The sequence below is a fragment of the Camelus bactrianus genome, chromosome 29 (assembly GCF_048773025.1).
Source record: "Camelus bactrianus isolate YW-2024 breed Bactrian camel chromosome 29, ASM4877302v1, whole genome shotgun sequence".
Taxonomy (NCBI): Eukaryota; Metazoa; Chordata; class Mammalia; order Artiodactyla; family Camelidae; genus Camelus; species Camelus bactrianus.
In genome coordinates this window covers 26,004,405-26,023,055 of record NC_133567.1, presented here as the reverse complement: position 1 = coordinate 26,023,055, position 18,651 = coordinate 26,004,405, and the positions used below count along the sequence as shown (strand labels likewise).

General features: G+C 41.9%; 1 pseudogene; it reads left to right on the top strand.

Annotated features, from left to right (window-relative positions):
* The first annotated feature begins 295 nt into the window (after positions 1-295).
* LOC105069318 (UDP-GalNAc:beta-1,3-N-acetylgalactosaminyltransferase 2-like) overlaps positions 296-18,651 on the top strand; it is a 47,994-nt pseudogene continuing 29,638 nt past the window's right edge.

Sequence of the window (18,651 nt, the reverse complement as noted above, 5' to 3'; positions counted from 1 at the left end):
GCCCCTGAGCTCGACGGCGTCCGGCGCTACCTTACCTCCGCCAGCAGGGGGCAGTAGGCGCCGAGAAGGAATGCGCGTGCTCGGTGTGGGGCCTCGCGCTTCGCAAGCGCAACCGCTGAGCGTGACGGAAGAGTGCGCAGCGTTATGGGAAGAGTGTTTCCTAGCGTCCGGGTCGCGGCGGCGCTCCCCGCTTGAGCCCAGAGCGGGACTTCAGCTCCCGGCTGGCCCGCGGGAGCGGGAGGGGACGCGAGAGAAGGGGGTGGGGCCAATGAGAGAAAAGGTAGGCGGGCCTGAGGGGGAGGCTCAGCCGAGGGGGCGGGGCTCCGGCCGCCGCCCGCGGTCTGGGGAACCTGAGGAGCAGAGCCGCGAGTGGAGAGGCGCCTGGCCGGCGGCGGGCCCGAGAAGGGCGTTCCCGGAGCGGTTGCGGGGGAGTCAGCCGCCGCCCCTCGACCTGTTTCCGGCGTCTCCCTTTGTCTTTGCCGGGACGTGGGAGAGCCCGGCGCGCGGCGGGGGCGTGAGGTGGAGACGGCGGGGTCGGCCAATGCGAAACTGGCTTGTGCTGATGTGCCCGCGTGTGCTCGGGGCCGCGCTGCACCTCTGGCTGCGGCTGCGCTCCCCGCCGCCCGCCCGCGCCTCGGGGGCCGGCCCGGCAGGTGAGGCCCGGGGGCCGCGCGGGCGGGGAGTCCCGGGCGGCGGGCGGGCGGGCCCGGCGAAACAAACGGCCCTTTTCATCCCCGGGACGTGAAAGTCAGGCGAACTTGGGGCCGATCCTCACCTCCCCGCCCTTCCTGTGGGCCCTTCCTCCGGCCGTCCCCAGGCCTGGCCGGAGTGGCCGGAGCCCCGGCTGCCCTCCAGCCCTATGAGCTGCAGCCGCGCGCGCCGGGCGGCGGGCCGCCGGGTTGCCTGCTCCCTCCGCGAGCTGTCGGTTCGGTTCGCTCAGGGCTCGGAAGTCTGAGCGCCGCGTCTAACGTTGGTGCGTGTCTTCAGAGGTGGCCGGGTTTTGCTTTTAAGGAGTAACTTTGCTGGAAGGGTACACAGTATTCGGTATCCTTTGCAAACTCTGCGATGGGAGTCGGTTCAGCAAATCTAGGTATGAAATAGGGCGTGAGTGGAGTTGTTCCTGGGAATTTGGTTTGCAAAGCCTCCTGATGAAATGTGCACGAGATTATCAAGTTTTTTTTTAACGATCCTGTCCCTCTGCTCTAAAAGTTACCCTCTCATGGGAAAGGCTTTGTGCATGTTCGCTTCCTAACTTAAGAAATGCTTTGCCCACCGCCCAGTGGACTTTTTTTGTTGTTGTTTTTGTTAATGAACTTCACCGCTCTGAACACTTCTTAAGGTTCCCACCTCCTTTTTTTCCTTTTCTTTTTTAAGGGCTTGCCCTAAGACACAGAAAGCAGCTTAGAAGGCAGTTTTAAAGATGAGGTAATAGTTGTTTTGTTTTTTTTAACTACATTGGGGATTTTTTTTTCTTGCCACTACTCCCCCAAACAGTTGTTCTGTTATCTAATATTTCTGAGAGTTAGAATTGAAATTTTGCAATTCTGAGATGGCTCTATGCCTTAACTTATAAGTAGAAAGTATTGAAACTCATTGTTGTAATTGGAGTTCTTTATTTCAGTAGCAATCGCTGAAAATCCTTTTCTATTAGACAAACCACAAGCTCTTTGAAAAAGTTACTTGTGTCACCTGAGTCGAATTAAGATACCATATAAGTGATTTAATTGAAAACGCAATGTTACAGGGCATTTAACCTGTTAACAGATTAGGCTTTTATGTTTTGTTTCTTTAGGGTTTTGTAAGGTGAGCTGAGGAAAGAGTGCCATATGTAAAAAATGTTTTGTAATGTCTGTTTGTACTTTACAAGTTTGTTTTGTTTTGGTTTTTAGGTTTTTGTTTTTTTTTTTGGTTTGGGGGGATTTTTGGATAATGAATGAGCTCTACTGGAAGCTACTTGTAGAGCTTTCTTGGGATATTTATGACCTGTGTACCTTTTAGGGTCCATAAAGAAGCAAAAACCCTATAATCAAGCTTAAAACTCAGTAGGTTAGCCTGGAAATTTCTTAGTTTCTTGCAATAAGTTTTTCCCTGTCTCTTAGGTCATCATCTAGACACTATCTGCCATCCAATGAGACCAGGCTAGATTAAGGAAATTAGGAAGTAGACCTTGGAAAGGGACAGGGCTATCGGTGCGGAGATCAGTACTGGTAACATAAATTAACTTTGACCTTAGTTGGATATCGTGCATCTAGTCAAGTAACAAAGTATTTTCATTCTAAGTGAAACCTTGCAGACTCCTTTCCTTTTTCACTTGATACTTTGAAAACTAAAAGCAGTAGAAACATCTTTTTTTTTCTTTTAATTTTTTTTTTTGAAGGGGAGGTAATTAGGTTTATTTGTTTATTTTAATGGTGGTACTGGGGCTTGAACCCAGGACCTCCTGCATGCTAAGTATACGCTCTACCACTGAGCTATCCCCTCCCCCCAGAGGCATCTTGATTGTTAAAATTTCCCACAGCAGCTTTTCTCATTGTGTTGTCACCACTTCAAACTAAAACATCTGAGCATTTTTACACTCTGCTTATCTCTTAAGCCTGAAGCAAGAGAGAAAACCCAAGATTTTGTTAAGTATTCTTCCTTTGAATTAACATTTTAAGATTTGGTTTTGTTCTCTTTACTCTTCTGCCTTCTTTTGTTTTCAGTCTCATTAAGTCATGGCAGTCTTTTCTGAAAGGGAGATTTACCTTCCCTGAATATTGAAAAAGGCCCTCTGACTTGCAGTTGATTCGACAAATATTTGGGCGCCTCCTCTGTGCCAACTCCTGTTGTAGGTGTGGAATTACAGCTCAACCAAGATAAAGTCCCTGCCCTTGTGCAGTTTACGATTTAGAAGGGGAGACAACATAAGAAAACAATGATTAAATGTCATAGGGGAGAAAGACAAGTGTGGTGACAAAAGTAAAGCAGTGGAAGAGGATAGAGAAGGATGTGCTCTTGTTTTAAATAGGGCAATTGGAGGAGGCCACTGTGTAGAAGGGAGGATTGGGCAGGAATCCCGGTCACCTTCACCCCCCACCCCCCGTGCTTGTCTGATGTGGTGGCTCACCTTAAGCAGGTGAAGCACAGACGGGAGAACCACTGGTGAGGAGGAAACGGGGCTCCTGCCGGGAAATGCAGTGCCCCTGGGGTGAGGAAAGCGGAGACGGAGACAAGCATTGGGCCAGAGAGTAGAGATACAGGAGATCTTGGTTAGAACACATTAGTTTTAGGTAATGACTTCACAGGAATTATTTAACAGTTAATTTAGAAAAACGGTGTGACACAAGAAGCCTTCTGTTTCTAGGATATTTGGAAAGAAGGGAACCAAAGAGAAACGAAAGAAGCCTATCTGCTCAACAAATGCTTAGAGCTCCAGGTATGGTGCTAGGTATCTAGTTCTTGCTCTCAAGGAGCTCACAGTTTGTTGAAGTCAAAGGTCAAAGACAAATTGAGCTGGCTTTGCAGTTTGGTCTGGGGCTGGTTTGTCCAAAATGATCCTTACATGCTAATCTTGTCTCTCTGTTTTGGTTTTCTTATTTATAAAATGATGACCTGATAGGGTTATTGTGAAGATTCGGTTAACACCCAGGACAGCGCAGGATTCATAGTGAACACCCTGTGAATTTTAGGGAGGAGCGATAATGTGACAGTGGCGGATGCTAGGGAAGTGTTTTGGGTGGGACCTGAAATTGGCAAGAGCACACTGGCAGTGTGTGTAATTGTCCTTCTCCGTAGATCTGTGAGGAACTTGCATATTTTCTTCATTTTCAAGATTTCTGCCCATCTGTGATTGATGCCATCTGAGAGCATGTACACAAGAGTGGAACTTTTGGTCTGATTAAGAATCTTTGCGCTTATTTTGTTGGGTTTTTTTATTGAAATGTAGTTGATTTACAATGTTAGTTTCAGATGCACAGCATAGTGATTCAGTTATACATACACATACACATATTTTTTTCTTTTCAAATTCTTTTCTATCATGTTATTACAAGAAACTGAATATAGTTCCCTGTGCTGTACAGTAGGTCCTTGTTGTTTACCTATTTTAGGTATAGTAAATTTATAGTATATATATATATATATTTTTTTACATATAGTAAATATATAGCATATATGTAATTTTATATATAGTATATTTAGTGTACCTGTTAATCCCAAACTCCTAATTTCTCCCTCCCCCGCCATCTCCTCACTACATGTGAAGTTAACGCCATGCAGATGCTTGCTAGCACAGTGTTTGCCACCTGGATATTTTGGGCTGATTGTGAACCATCGGTTTTGAAGTCAGCCTCCACTGGCCTTTAATAAACTTTTGGATGTCCACTTCCAGTGCAGAGTCTCGCGGTTGCCAGACTCTCAGGATATATTACATATTAAAGAAGAGAAATGGTCGTTGCCTTCAGGAAGCCTGGGTGGGGTTTTAATTATTCTTAACATTATGAAGATTTGTTTATTGCTATGTATTTGCCATCTAGAACAGTGATCATAGGAGGTGCTCAGTAATTTGAAAGAATGAATTAAAAGAATAAAATTGGCAAAGTATGAATCTTGTCACGTTTCATGATCTTATGATGGAATTTTTTTATTAAAGTAAAACAAGTGCTTTATAGAAAAATTTGAAATTACTTTTTAAAAAGAAAAATGATCTGTACTGAGCAGTTTTTGAATGCACATAAATATAAAACATGTTTGGGGGAATTATTTAGTATTTAAAAAGAGTTGTTTTTGGACTTATAATGTACATTCAGAAAAAGTCCATGTAGACGTGAGCTTGATGCGGTTTCACAGATTGAATACACCCAACTAATCAGCACCCAAGTGAAAAACAAGAAAACTACCAACATGTCAGAAGCTTCCTTTTTTTTCTTTTTGTTTCTTTTTGGTTTTTTGGGGGGAGAGTGGGTGGATTTTTGATTACAGATTCAATCTTCTGACAGTTATAGGTCTATTCAGATTTTCTATTTCTTTGTGATTCAGTCTTGGTAGTTTTTTAAATTTTTCTAAGAATTTGTGCATCTTATCTAGGTTATCCAATTTGTTGGCAGACAATTGTTCATAGTACTGTCTTCTAATAATTTATTTCTGCAGACTTGGTAATAATGTCTACATTTTCTTTTTTCTTGTTGGAGGGGGAGGTAATTGGGTTTACTTGATGGAGGTACTGGGGATTGAACCCAGGATCTTGTGCATGCTAAGCACACGCTCTACCACTTGAGCTATATCCTCCCTGCTAGAAGCTGCCTTTATGGTCCCATCTGTCACTGCTGGCAGTGGGAACCGCTACCTGGTCTGTGATGGCAGAGATTTGCCTTCTTTTGTATTTTATATAAATGGAACCATGTGCCTAGTTCTTATAGCATGCTTATCTTAATATGATGTACAACTGCATTTGGTATGTTTAAAACAATTTTAATGGCTGCATAGTATTCTAGCATACAGATACACCATAATTTATTTAACTAATGCCTTTTTTGTGCATGAATGTAGTTTTCAGTTTTTCACTATTAATAAATGACACTGATGGATAGAGATCTTCCAGTGTATCACTGATTATTTCTTTACAATGTGCTCTTTAGCTGTGGAATTGCTGGACAAAAGTTATGCTGTTCTGAGGTATTTGGGTTTTTTTGTTTCTGTGTTTTTTTTTTAAATTTGAGGGGGGGTAATTAGATTTGTTTGTTTATTTACTGATGGTACTGAGGATTGAACCCAGGACCTCACGTTTGCTGAGCACCCGCTCTTCCACTGAGCTATGCCGTTGCCCCAGTTCTGAGCTATTTGATATAAGTTGGCAAATTTTCCTGCAGAATACTGTACCAAATTACTTTGCTACCAGCAGCAGAGGAAAGTAGCCATTTCCTTGAAATAACTATCAAAATTCCAGTCATTTGGGTATTAAAGTTTAAGAAGATAATTTGTCCATTTGAATCTAGGAGAAAAGTGGTATCTCATTGCTCTAATTCAAACTTGATTCCTAGTGAAATTAAAACTTTTTCCATAGGTTTGTTGGCTATTTGTGTTTCTTATTCTGTAAATTATCTTTGTTTCTTTTTGCCTCGTGTTTATTTCTTAGTTTTTTTTGTTTTTGTTTTTTGTTTTTCTGTTTCCAAACACCAGAATCAAACTAGGTGCCCTATACTTGCGACATTGAGTAGAGGGTGACGGAAGTGTACAGCCCAGTCCTGGTGAGGGGACTGGGAAGCTGGGCAGCATTCTTACACAGGCAGTTACTGAAAATTCACTTTGGGCTTCATACTGTGTAACACAGTACTCCCAGGTGTTGGACTGATTTACATTGATGGTACATGGTAGAAGAAACCAGGTTTTTTTTGAGATATAATTGACAAATTACATTAGTTTCAGGTGTACAGCATGATGATTCAAAATACATACGTATTCTAGAACAGCCACCACTGTACGTATAGTTAACATCCATCCCTGCATATAGTTACAGACTTTTTTTCCTGTGATGAGAACTTTTAAGATCTGCTCTCGTTAGCAACATTTAAATATACAATACAGTATTCTTGACTCTAGTCACTGTGTTGTACTTACTTGTTTTATAACTGGAAGTTTGTACCTTTTGACCCCTTTCATCTGTCAGGCCCACTCTCTACCTCTCACCTCTGGCAAACACCAGTCTGTTCCCTGTATTTGTGAATATGATGTTTTGTTTTAGTTTCTGCATATGAATGAGATCATATGGTATTTGTTTTCATCTGACTTAATTTCATTTAGCATAATACCCTCAAGGTTCATCCATGTTGTTGCAGATGGCAGGATTTCCTTCTTTTTTATGGCAGAATGATATTCCATTGTGTATAGAAAACACAACTTTCTTTCTTCATTCATCCGTCAGTAGACACCTGGTCTGCTCCTGTGTCTTGGCTTTTGAAAATAATGCTGCAGTGAACAAGCCTGTGTTTGTTATCACACATAGGATCCCCACTCATGTATCTTTGCTAGTGAGTGTTTTCATTTCCTTCAGCAAAATACCCAGAAGTGGACTTGCTGGATCAATTCTGCTTTTAGTATTTTGAGGAACCTCCATACTGTTTTCCACGGTGGCTGAACCAGTTTACATTCAGACCAGCAGTGCACAAGGGTTCCCTTTTCTGCAAGTCCTCGCCCAACACTTGTTGTTTCTGGTCTTTTTGACGATAGCCATTCTAACAGATGTGAGGTGAAATCTCACTGTGGTTTTGATTTGCATTTCCTGATGATTAGTGGTGTTGAGCACCTTCACACTTACCTGATGGCCGTCTGGATGTCTTTGGAAAGATATCTATTCAGATCCTATGCCCAATTTTAAATCGAATTCTTTGGTTTTTTGCTCTTGAGTTATATGAGTTCTTTATATGTTTTAGGTATTAATCAGATACATGATTTCCAAATGTTTTCTCCTATTCAGTAGGCTGCCTTTTCATTTCGTTGATGGTTTTCTTTGCTCTGCAGAAGCTTTTTAGTTTGATGTCGTCTCATTTGTTTATTTCTTGCTTTTGTTGCCTTTGCTTTTAGTGTCAAGTCCAAACAATCATCGCCAAGACTGATGTCAGGGAGCTTACTGCCTGTGTTTTCCTATAGGAGTTTTATGGTGTCAGGTCTTACATTCAAGGTTTTAATCCATTTTGAGCTGATTTTTGGGTGTGGCGTAAGTTAGTGGTCCACTTTCTTTCATGTTTAGCATCTCCTTGCCCAGTTTTCCCAACACCACTTGAGACTGTCCTTTCCCCCACTGAGTGTTCTTGGCTCGTTTGTTGTAAGTGAATTGACCATACATGCATGGGTTTATTTCTTGGCTCTCTATCCTGTTCCATTTATCTGTGTATCTGTTTTAATGTCAAAACTGTACTACTGCAGCTTCGTACTATAGTTTGAAACCAGGAAGCATGGTGCCTCCAGCTTTGTGCTGCTTTGTCTAGTTTGCTTTGGCTGTTTGAGGTTTTTGTGGTTCCATACAAATCTTAGGATTGTCTGTTCTATTTCTGTGAAAAATGCCGTTGGAATTTTGATTAGAATTGCACTGAATCTGTAGGTTGCTTTGGGTAGTTTGGACATTTCAACAATATTAATTCTTCTAACCCATGACCATAGAATACCTTTCCATTTACTTTCATCTTCTTCATTTTCTTTCATCGGTGTGTTATAGTTTTCAGTGTACAGACCTTTTACCTCCTTGGTTAAATTTATCCCAAGGTATTTTATTCTTTTTGATGCAATTGAAATTGGAATTGTTTCTTAATTTCTCTTCCTGATCATTTGTTATTGTATAGAATTTTGTATCCTGTAACTTTACCGAAAGTGTTTATTCGTTCTAGCAGTTTTTTGGTTGAGTCTTTTAGAAACCCTTTTTTCCATATATCTGGAAGTAGAAGTTCTCTAAAAGGCCAAAATCTGCCGTGTACCTCTCTTCTGCAAGAGAAAGAAACACATGTAAAGTAAAGCAGTTCAACAGAAGCAGCTTAGCCATGGATTAGAAGCAGAGAGGGTTGGCAGTGACAGAGAAGAGGAATAAGATCAAAAAGTACTTTACAGCTGTAACCCGTGAGGTTTTCACATACCACATGGGTATCTTCATAGCCACTCATTTATTTATTTATAGAAGAATCTTCTTTGGCAGTGATATGGAGAAGTCTGGGAGAAACCATTAGGGTATCCTTGTAGGTCCTGGTCCTGGTGAGACACTCTGAGCAGAAGCTGTGGCTGGAATTAAGGATGAGAGAGAGAGATTGGAGACATGTTTAAGATGATTTTGTCATCAGGAGGTGGTTAAAATATGTCTCATGTAACCCATCCCTAAAAGACTTATCTTGATTACCCATCACAAATAAGGTAGTGATGTTTGGCATTTAAAGGGATGTTTCAGTTATTTTGAAATTTTACTTTTGTGCAACAACCTTGTTTTCTTGCAGTGTCAGATAAATGAGGCATTTAGGATACATACAATGTTTGCTCTTCTAATCTTTGAGAACTTCTTATTCTTACAGATGAAATAAAGACTTTTTCTTGGTATCAGTTTTCTCTGATTAGGAAACTGAGGCACAAGGATTTAAATAACTTCTTACTGATATAATGCAGCGTGTTAGCTTTAGAATCCATGTCAGGTGTGTCTGGGTACTGCATTTGCCTCGCTTCTGTCAATGAAACGTGCTTCCTACTAATATGTCTCTCAAAAACTTGGGGAGCAGTGGAATGAGTTATCACTGACAGTTTTACATAAGCATTGAAATTATTCTCCCTTGAAGAAATAATCAACTTGCTTTTGATGTCTTTTGCTTGAGTACCTAGATCCTGTGGTGTATGAAAACATCGCATTGAGTATAGTAAAGACCTCTGGCCTTCAGTAAGTTATTTTTGGAAACATTTTGGAGGAGTTTCCACCCCTGGAGGGAGAGACGAAATGGGGTCTGTAATCAGAGCTATATTATAAGCTTGTAGCTCTCTAGCTTTGACACTAGTGATGAAAAACAGGAACAGAGTATCTTTCCCTCTGTCTTTTTCTAAGGGCAAATTTTAAAAATGTAATCCCGCCCATTAAATATGACAGTAAAGAAAATGAGTTATAAAAATGACAGCAAAAAATGACTTGTCACTTGATTTTTTTTTTTAAACTAGAAATGTTTTTCCCCTCCTTCATTCTTTAGAATATTTAAGTGATAAATGTTTACTGGCTGTAGAATTTATTGACATAAATAGCATTCTGATTCTTTCCAGTAGTCCTTCAGTTTCATTTCCTGAACTTAATAACTAATATTAATGTGGGACTTCACTGTTGAAAGCACATTGATTGTTGCAGTTAGTGGTTGTTGAATGCCTCCTATTTGCCTGGTACCAAACCAGTACCTTTATACACATCATCTCATTTAGTTCTTACAATTATGAGAAGTATTATTGTACCCATTTCTACTTAAGGAAACTGAGGCTCAAGAAGTTAAATAAAGAGCCAGGATTCTGACCACAGTCTAATTGACTCTTACTACCTACTGTTTTATGGTTTATGCCACATTGACTTTCCAAACTGATCCTTCTCAGACACACCTTATTTTCTTTGAAGAATTTACATACTTACATGAGCATGGATGCATAGCTAGGTGTGGAAGCAAGAAGACTCTACACCAAAATGTAGAAAATGAAAAAAAATTTTTTGTATTTGGTTGCATTTTCTGCAGACATGAACATAGGTTCATATTATAATAAACATTTTTATGTTACATATTGAACTTAACAGTCATTGAGACATGACTCTTCTGATTTATTGTTGCTCATTTCTAGATCAACTGACCTTACTTCCTCAATGGAAATCCAGTCACTATGATGTGGTGGTTGGCGTGCTGTCTGCTCACAATAACCATGAACTTCGCAACATTATAAGAAGCACGTGGCTGAAGCACTCACTACAGCATCCAGCACTGAGCCAGCAGTAGGTTTCCTGATTTCACACCCTGCCTGATGTGCTGAATTAGTGTCCCGAAAAACCTCCTCTTGCTTAGTCCAAGATGTTAATTCAGATACGTGGCCTCCTTTCCTGGGAGAAGTGGCTATTTTGTTTTGTTTTTCCTCCATACAGAGGGGCCCAAAAAGTCAATTTAACCAAGGTTTGAAGCCGAAAGTTGGAGAAGAATATATTCATTGGTTAACATACCTCATTTGAAAAATAATTTTCAGGAGGGGAGCCGTGGTAATTAGGTTTATTTACTTATTTTTGTGGAGGTACTGGCGATTGAACCCAGGATGCTAAGCACACACTCTACCAATTGAGCTATATCCTCCCCCAACATATCTTGTTTTTATAGATACCTAGTTTGGTTTGTTTTTGTTTTTTGGCTTTTTGGTTTTTTTCCTTTGATTTAGACTAACAGTTCTTTAAAAGTTCTGTCCTGGGTAGTTCTCTGTTAGACACGTGTGTGTCTATACATGCTTTTGACTAACTTTACAGAGATACACCTGACTTCCTTCAGTCCTGTAGTGCCGGGTAGTTGTGTGGTCTGTGGTTTGTGTAGTCTGCCCTGCTCTTCCTGAGTGCCCTTCCAGGCCCGAGCCTTGGTTGCACGTCACACATTGATGTTAGGTGACTCCGTGATTGGTTAGAAGCCCAAGGCCTTAGTCTTCTCAGGGAAACCAGCCTCTGAAGATGACGTAGTGAAGGCTGGTGGAAAAGTGTGGAAGTTTGGGCTTCTAGTTATGTGATGATACCTCTCTGCTCGTGTGAAGTCACTGATACGCAGAGAAGGCCCTGAGGGTGGCATTAAACCTGCACATTTGTGACTGAGTACCACTACAAGGGAATTGCAGTTGTGAATTTTCTTGTCACCAGTAGTGAACATTTATAGATTTCCTGCCTAACTCAGAGCAGCTTCCATTCCTCTTCAAGACGGGTTTCTCTAGTTCATGATCGCAGTGAGAACAGAAGCCACTGCCCAGCACATGAAAGGACTGAGAATCATCACTCCTGCCAGAACCACCTGGAAAACCTGCACTTCTTGCAGTCTCTCCCGGTGCAAAAAATATGACCCCTGTCTCCCAGGTTCTCAGACCAGAAACCTCGGTGTTTTGTTGTGAATGGTGGAGGAAGTCCCCCTTGTGGGGTCTTCATGGATCATTCCACCAGGGCAATGAAGACTACCCTGGGAGAGGGTCCTGAGAGGGCAGCATAGCGCCACATGGGAGGAGCGTCCAGAGAGCAGGCTCAACAGGCAGGTGGGGCGCCGAGAGAGTGAGGACCGCGGGCAGGTGCCTTTATTTGAGGTCAGGGTGAAAAAAGTACAAGCAGAAAACGTGAGGGCATTTCTTTGTTGGGCTTGGCTGTCACTGGGTCACTCCCAGGGCGGGGCAAGGAGGCAGGGCCCAGCCTTGTCCCCAGTGCACCCAGTCATCTGGAGAGGATGCTCACTGGTCATGGTGTTGAGGCATCAGGAAAATACAAGGTTTTAAAATTTTACAAACTGTTACCTCATTCTTCTTTGTCTCACATGCCACATCCAGTCCATTGGCGTATTTTCTTGTTGTTGCCTGTAGATCATATCCAGAGTCCAACTTCTCACCACCGTTACCACTACTGTCAGAACCGCTGTCCTGGTCTGGGTCACCGTTACCTCTCACCTAGATCATTGCAGAAGCCTCCCGGTCTGAATTTCCTGCTTCCACCCTTGATCCCTTATGTTTTATTTTCTGTACAGTAGCCAGAGTGGTCCTTTTAAAGTGAGTCTAATTGTGTCAGTTTTCTGCTTACATCCCTCTGCTGACTTCTCTTCTTGCTCAGAGTGAAATTCCAAGTCTTCACTGTGGTCTTTGACCTCATCTATATCTACATCCCTTGCACTGGCCACCCTGCGGTGCCTCAGTATACTAAATGTGCTCCTGCCTCAGGGCCTTTGCGCTTGCTGTTCCTCCTGCCTGTCCCACTCTTCCATTGCTTGTCTGTGTGGCTCACTTCCTCACTTTCCTCAGGTCTCTGCTCGGATACCACCTTAGCAAGCAGCACCATATTAAATAGTACCATTCCAACCTTGTCCTCCCTTACTTGGCTTTATTTTTCTCTATAAGTACTTATCACTGACTAGCATGTTTATTATATTTAGTTGTATGTTTATAAATTGTTTGTCTTTCCCTAGTGGAATATGTGTTGTGAGCCTAGGGGCTTCAATTTTTTTCATTGGTGTATTTCCAGAACCTAAAACCCAACTTGGCACAGAGTAAGGTACTGAACAACTATTAAGGGAATGACTAGGAGCTAAATATAATGAGTAATATGGACATTTCAGGCAATCACCAGTAATTTATGTATTATCATAGTATATTTTCTTTAAATTTAGTAAGCTTGGTGATTTGTTTTATAAAAATGGTGGGATATTTGTATAGAGACAGATATTAGCTAAAAACTTCTTCCTGGGGCAGAGTAATTTTGTGGATCTAGTAAGACTATGGTAACTAAAAAAACAAATTTGGTAAATATCTGCAATAATTTAATTAACAGATTTATTCAAGGCTGTTTATACTTTTATTCTAAATGCTGGTTGTTTATAAAAGGTGTTCTGCCTTAACTGGTCATTAGTAAAAAGAAAGTGTTTACATTTCTGTGCTTCTGGCTTACTTTCAAATCTTGCATTTCACTGAAGGAGCCAGATTCTACATATATTTCAAAGACATTATTTAATTAGAAGCCTTTGTACTGAAGCTGTAATTTCACAAGGAGTTATTAAGTGCTGTGTATACAGGTAGTGTGCTGTGTGTAGTGGATACACAGGTACGGGATAGGCTGAGTCTGCATGGGGGGTCGGAGTTGAGAAGAAGGAAATGGGTGTAGCAGTGTAATAAGATGTTCTCTGTGCCTGTGGTAGAAACAGGTGTGAAATAGCCTGGAGTGTTTGGGAGACTCCTTACAGTCCTGTGTGGCTGGAGTGCAGACCTCAGGGCGAGGGTGGAGAGCCTGAGGGAAGGGGAGAGGGGCAGAGAGGGAGGCTGTCACCGAGGGAAGGCGGGAGGGCTGATACCCGGGAGCGGCGCCGGTGCCCAGGCCGGGCAGGGGGTGAGCATGTGCAGATTGGGGCTGCTGAGGGGCTGGGCTAAAGCCTTGACCTTTTAAGAAGTAACATAATTGAATGTAAAAGGAGGCGGACTCGAGGGTGGTTGCCAGCTTCAAACATGAGAAAGAATGAAATCGTCAGTCAAGACAAAAATCAGGCTTCACGGGGAGGGAGCTGTATGCAGTCCGAGGTGCCTGCCGGTGGCAGTGCACTGGGGATGTTTGGCAGCCGGCTCTCTAAAGAGAAGGCATGCTTACCCGTTCTTGCGTGTTTCCTGCGTGTCTTATCGCTGTGAAGGCGGCGAACCACGTGATGGAGCCATAATCACACGTCATACTCGCCCTTATGAAGTCCCATGTAGCCGACCGATTCTTAGGCTGCTTCCACTGCACTGGAGCCTCCTCACAGCTGCAGCTGATGCCTGTAGCTCTGACATGACTGTTCCCTGTAAGGTAAAGGGTAAGACTGAAGTGACAGCTTAGCTGTGTGACAGGACTTTACCCTCAGTGAGGAAGTGAGTGACGTCTTTGCTGAGTCAGATAATAGGTTTTGAACCATGGAAGAGTATTTCCTCAATTTTTCATACTCTTCACAATGGAATGGCCACAAACAGGTCGCATTTTTTTAAAGTTACCATTTTAATCATTTTCCAGTGTACAGTAAGTACATTCGCAATATTGTACAGTCATCACCACCATCCATTTCCAGAAATTTTTCATCATCCCAAACTGAAAATCTTTGCCCATTAAACAATAACTCCCACTGCCCCCTTCTGTCACCCCTGGTAATTTCAGTTCTACTTTCTGTCTATGAATCTGCGTATTCTGGGTACCTCCTCTAAGCGGTTCATATTTGTTCTTTTTTTTTTTTAACTTTTTTTTATTGAATTATAGTCATTTTACAATGTTGTGTCAAATTCCATTGTAGAGCACAATTTTTCAGTTATACATGAACATACATATATTGTCACAGTTCTTTTGCTGTGAGCTACCACCAGATCTTGTATATATTTCCCTGTGCTATACAGTATAATCTTGATTATCTATTCTACATTTTGAAATCCCAGTCTGTCCCTTCCCACCCCTGCCCCCTTGGCAACCACTAGTTTGTATTCTATGTCTGTGAGTCTGTTTCTGTTTTGTATTTATGTTTTTTTGTTTTTTTGTTTTTTTTTTTTAGATTCCACATATGAGCAATCTCATATGGTATTTTCCTTTCTCTTTCTGGCTGACTTCACTTAGAATGACATTCTCCAGGAACATCCATGTTGCTGCAAATGGCATTGTGTTGTCGGTTTTTATGGCTGAATAGTATTCCATTGTATAAACATACCATATCTTCTTTATCCAGTCATCTGTTGATGGACATTTAGGCTGTTTCCATGTCTTGGCTATTGTAAATAGTGCTGCTATGAACATTGGGGTGCAGGTGTCTTTTTGAAGTAGGGTTCCTTCTGGATATATGCCCAGCACCGGGATTCCTGGGTCATACGGTAAGTCTATTCCTAGTGTTTTGAGGAATCTCCGTACTGTTTTCCACAGTGGCTGCACCAAACTGCATTCCCACCAGCAGTGTAGGAGGGTTCCCTTTTCTCCACAGCCTCTCCAGCATTTGTTATTTGTGGACTTTTGAATGATGGCCATTCTGACTGGTGTGAGGTGATACCTCATTGTAGTTTTGATTTGCATTTCTCTGATAATTAGTGATATTGAGCATTTTTTCATGTGTCTATTGATCATTTGTGTTTCTTCCTTGGAGAATTGCTTATTTAGGTCTTCTGCCCATTTTTGGATTGGGCTGTTTGTTTTTTTCTTATTAAGTCATATGAGCTGCTTATATATTCTGGAGATCAAGCCTTTGTTGGTTTCATTTGCAAAAATGTTCTCCCATTCCATAGGTTGTCGTTTTGTTTTGCTTCGCATTTTTAAGTTTAACCTGCATTACTAACATTTTCTCCGTCACTAAATCTAGACAGTCAGCAAAACAATAAACCAAACCCTTATTTGTAGTGTTTGCCAGTTTCCATGTTGTCATGTTCCCACCACAGCCAGTTTCAAGCTACTAACGTGATATCTCTGACTACAGGGCCGGGGAGGACAGGTGGGAGCATTGCGTTGTGGGGTTTCCACCACGTGGGTGCTGTCGGTGCAAACCAGCTCAGGAGCACAGGCAGGAGTGAGGTAACTAAGAAGTCGTGAATCCAATTATTTCCTCTGTTTTTAATGTACTTAACTGTAAGTTTATATAAGTTAATTTTTAATAAAGGCTGTGCTTCATAACCAGCTCACAGATTTCTTGAGAACTTTGCAGTTGGCCCCCGTGACCCAGTCAGAGCCACTGTCTGGGCCATCTGGGTGAAGATGTACCATGAATTGGTGGGTCTTTTACTTAGAAGTTGAGGCCAAACTAGAGATGCCAATTCAGGAATCATTCTCAGTCTAGTTGAAGCCTTGGGAATAAAAATTGTCCAGCGAGAGCAAGTGAAAAGAGTGAGTAAAGTGAGAAGAGGTCCCAGGGCAAAGCCCCGGGGTTATATCCACTTGTACTGGACCAGCTGGGCGAGGAGAGTTGCGGAGCCTGCTGAGCTGCCGCGTGGAGAAGGGAGAGAGCTCTTCCAAGAGCCACAGGAAGCCGCATAGGTGAGGGCTGGAGAGCGTCTGCTGATTTAGCAGCAGATCACTGGCTATACTGGTGGTAGACGTCTCAGTGGGAATGGTGGGTATTGAAGCCAAAATCTGTTTTGTGAAATGAGCAACTAGAGCTGCAATTTTAGTTATTCCTTTGTAGGACTTCACTGTAAAAGAAAGGATGGGGGCCAGGAGGGATGGTAGGTAAACAGAAATTAATGTCCAGGCTTCATCATACTTATAACGTATAGGGAAGGAGCCATGGGCGCAGGTAGCTAGTGATGCAAGGTCAAGGAGAGGAGAGGACTTCCTCTTGGATAGAAAGACTAATCTTGAGGGGGAGGGTGTAGCTCAGTGGTAGAGTGTGTGCTTAGCATGCACAAGGTCCTGGGTTCAATCCTCAGTACCTCCACTAAAAATAAATAAACCTAATTACCCCCCCAAAACAACAAAGAAAGACTAATCTTGAGCAAAAGGAACATTTTCTGAAATAGAAGAAAGCCAGTAAAGAAGATTGCAGATACAGATGTGTTTGTGGGTATGGGCAGGAGAAGCTGACTTTGCTGTAGCTTGCCTTGAAAAGACATGAGCCTTTGCTGGTGGCCAGGCCAGACAGCTTCATGCTCGCTTCAATATAGTACTGCAGTAGAGGGCTTACGCGTAAGTCATTTGGTAGTTAGCAACTTTTGGTTTGCTGGTTCCCCTTTTTGCTAGAATAGAAGCAGTTAGATTTCATCCTAATAAATACTTGTGTCTGAAAGTAAAATGAAATGGGCCTGAGGAAATGTGTGTGTGCAAGGGGAACCGCTATTAACGCCAACACTTCTCTCAGTGTGCTTGTGAAGTTTGTAATGGGTGCTCGTGGCTGCCAAGTGCCTGTGGAAGACAGGGAGGATCCTTACCCCTGCAGACTCCTGAACATCACCAACCCAGGTGAGTCTTCCTTGTCCTCAGCCCTGCGACTCCATATACACTAGTGCCCCCTTATCCACTGGGGACCCGGTCCAAGACCCCACTTTGGATGCCTCAAACCCTGCATAGGACTAAACCCTGCAGGGACTATGTTTTTTCCTATACAGACAGACTGGGATAAAGTTTAAGAGACTGACAACAATAAATAATAAAATAAAACAGTTATAAAGACAAACTGAATAAAAATTATGTGATATGGTCTCTCAAAATAGCTTATTGTACAGATGTAATGCCGTTTCCATTTACCTAAGCACTTATTATGCACGTGGCCTTCGTTTTGGCAATTTGAAGTGTGACAGCAAAATTAGCACAGATGTCTTTTTCCTTCTTGGCAATGTCGCAGATAGAATATTTGTTTTTACTGTAGATCTTAGCACCCTCAGCATGTTTTGTTTTTTTTTTCTGTCCTTACTAAGTGGAGAACTTTCACCTTTTTACTTAAAGGAAACATGTTATGGCTTCTCTTTGGTATATTCGAACTGCCACCGTCATTGCTCTTGTGCTTTGGGGCCTCACTGAAGTAAAATAAGGCTTACTGGAATATAGGCACCCGGATGCTCTGATAGTTGATCTGCTAACCCGAACAGCTGCTGAGTGTCTTTGGGTGGGATACGTTGGACAGAGGGATGGTTCATATGACAGGTGGGACAGAGCTGGATGGCCAGGCATTTTGTCATGCTGCACAGAACAGCCTGCAGTTTAAAACTTAGGAATTATTTCTGGAATTTTCCACTTAATGCTTTCGGACCACAGTTGACTGTGGGTGACTAAAACCTTGGAAAGTGAAACCACCGACCAGAGGGGAGGAGTACTGTACATGTTTGATATCAAGAAGAAGCTGAGCTGGAGAGTACAGTGGTCTATTTTTAGCAGACTAAAATAGAACTTTCATTAAAATTTATCTTTCATCCTTTTTGACAGACAGACTAAACACTCTGGGCATCTGTGAAGATTCTTTATAGATTTGTGTAATTTTAGGATCCAGGAGAGTTTATTTTTTAGTATGATTCAGATGCATCTGGAAATCCTTGTGCATAACTAAATCCTGAATTACTGAATTTTAAACTTATGGAAAACTGCTGATTTCACCAGCCTGTTGATTTATAATACCCTTGATACAAATATTGTGAATTAACTTTCTCTAAGAATTATTGCCTAAGCTTTTGCAAAAGAAATATAGTAAAACACATAGTAAAAAGAAACATAGAAGACACAGGTAATATTTTTTTATTCCTTGCAATTACAATGTTGTGTCAATTTCCACAAATTTTTTAACTAACTGTATTTCAGTTAAAAAAAAAAAAAAACTTGTGGGAGTTCTGATGAGGATGAAGAATGATCCCAGTTAGGTTCTCTGTTACCAGGGAACCAGTTTTAGGAAGCTGATAACTGTATCTGTCTGTTTTATTAGTATTTCCCATTATGTTCAACTGTGGTTCTAAGGGAGCTTAAGCTTTTCCAAATCTTACATGTGCTGATTATGACTTGAG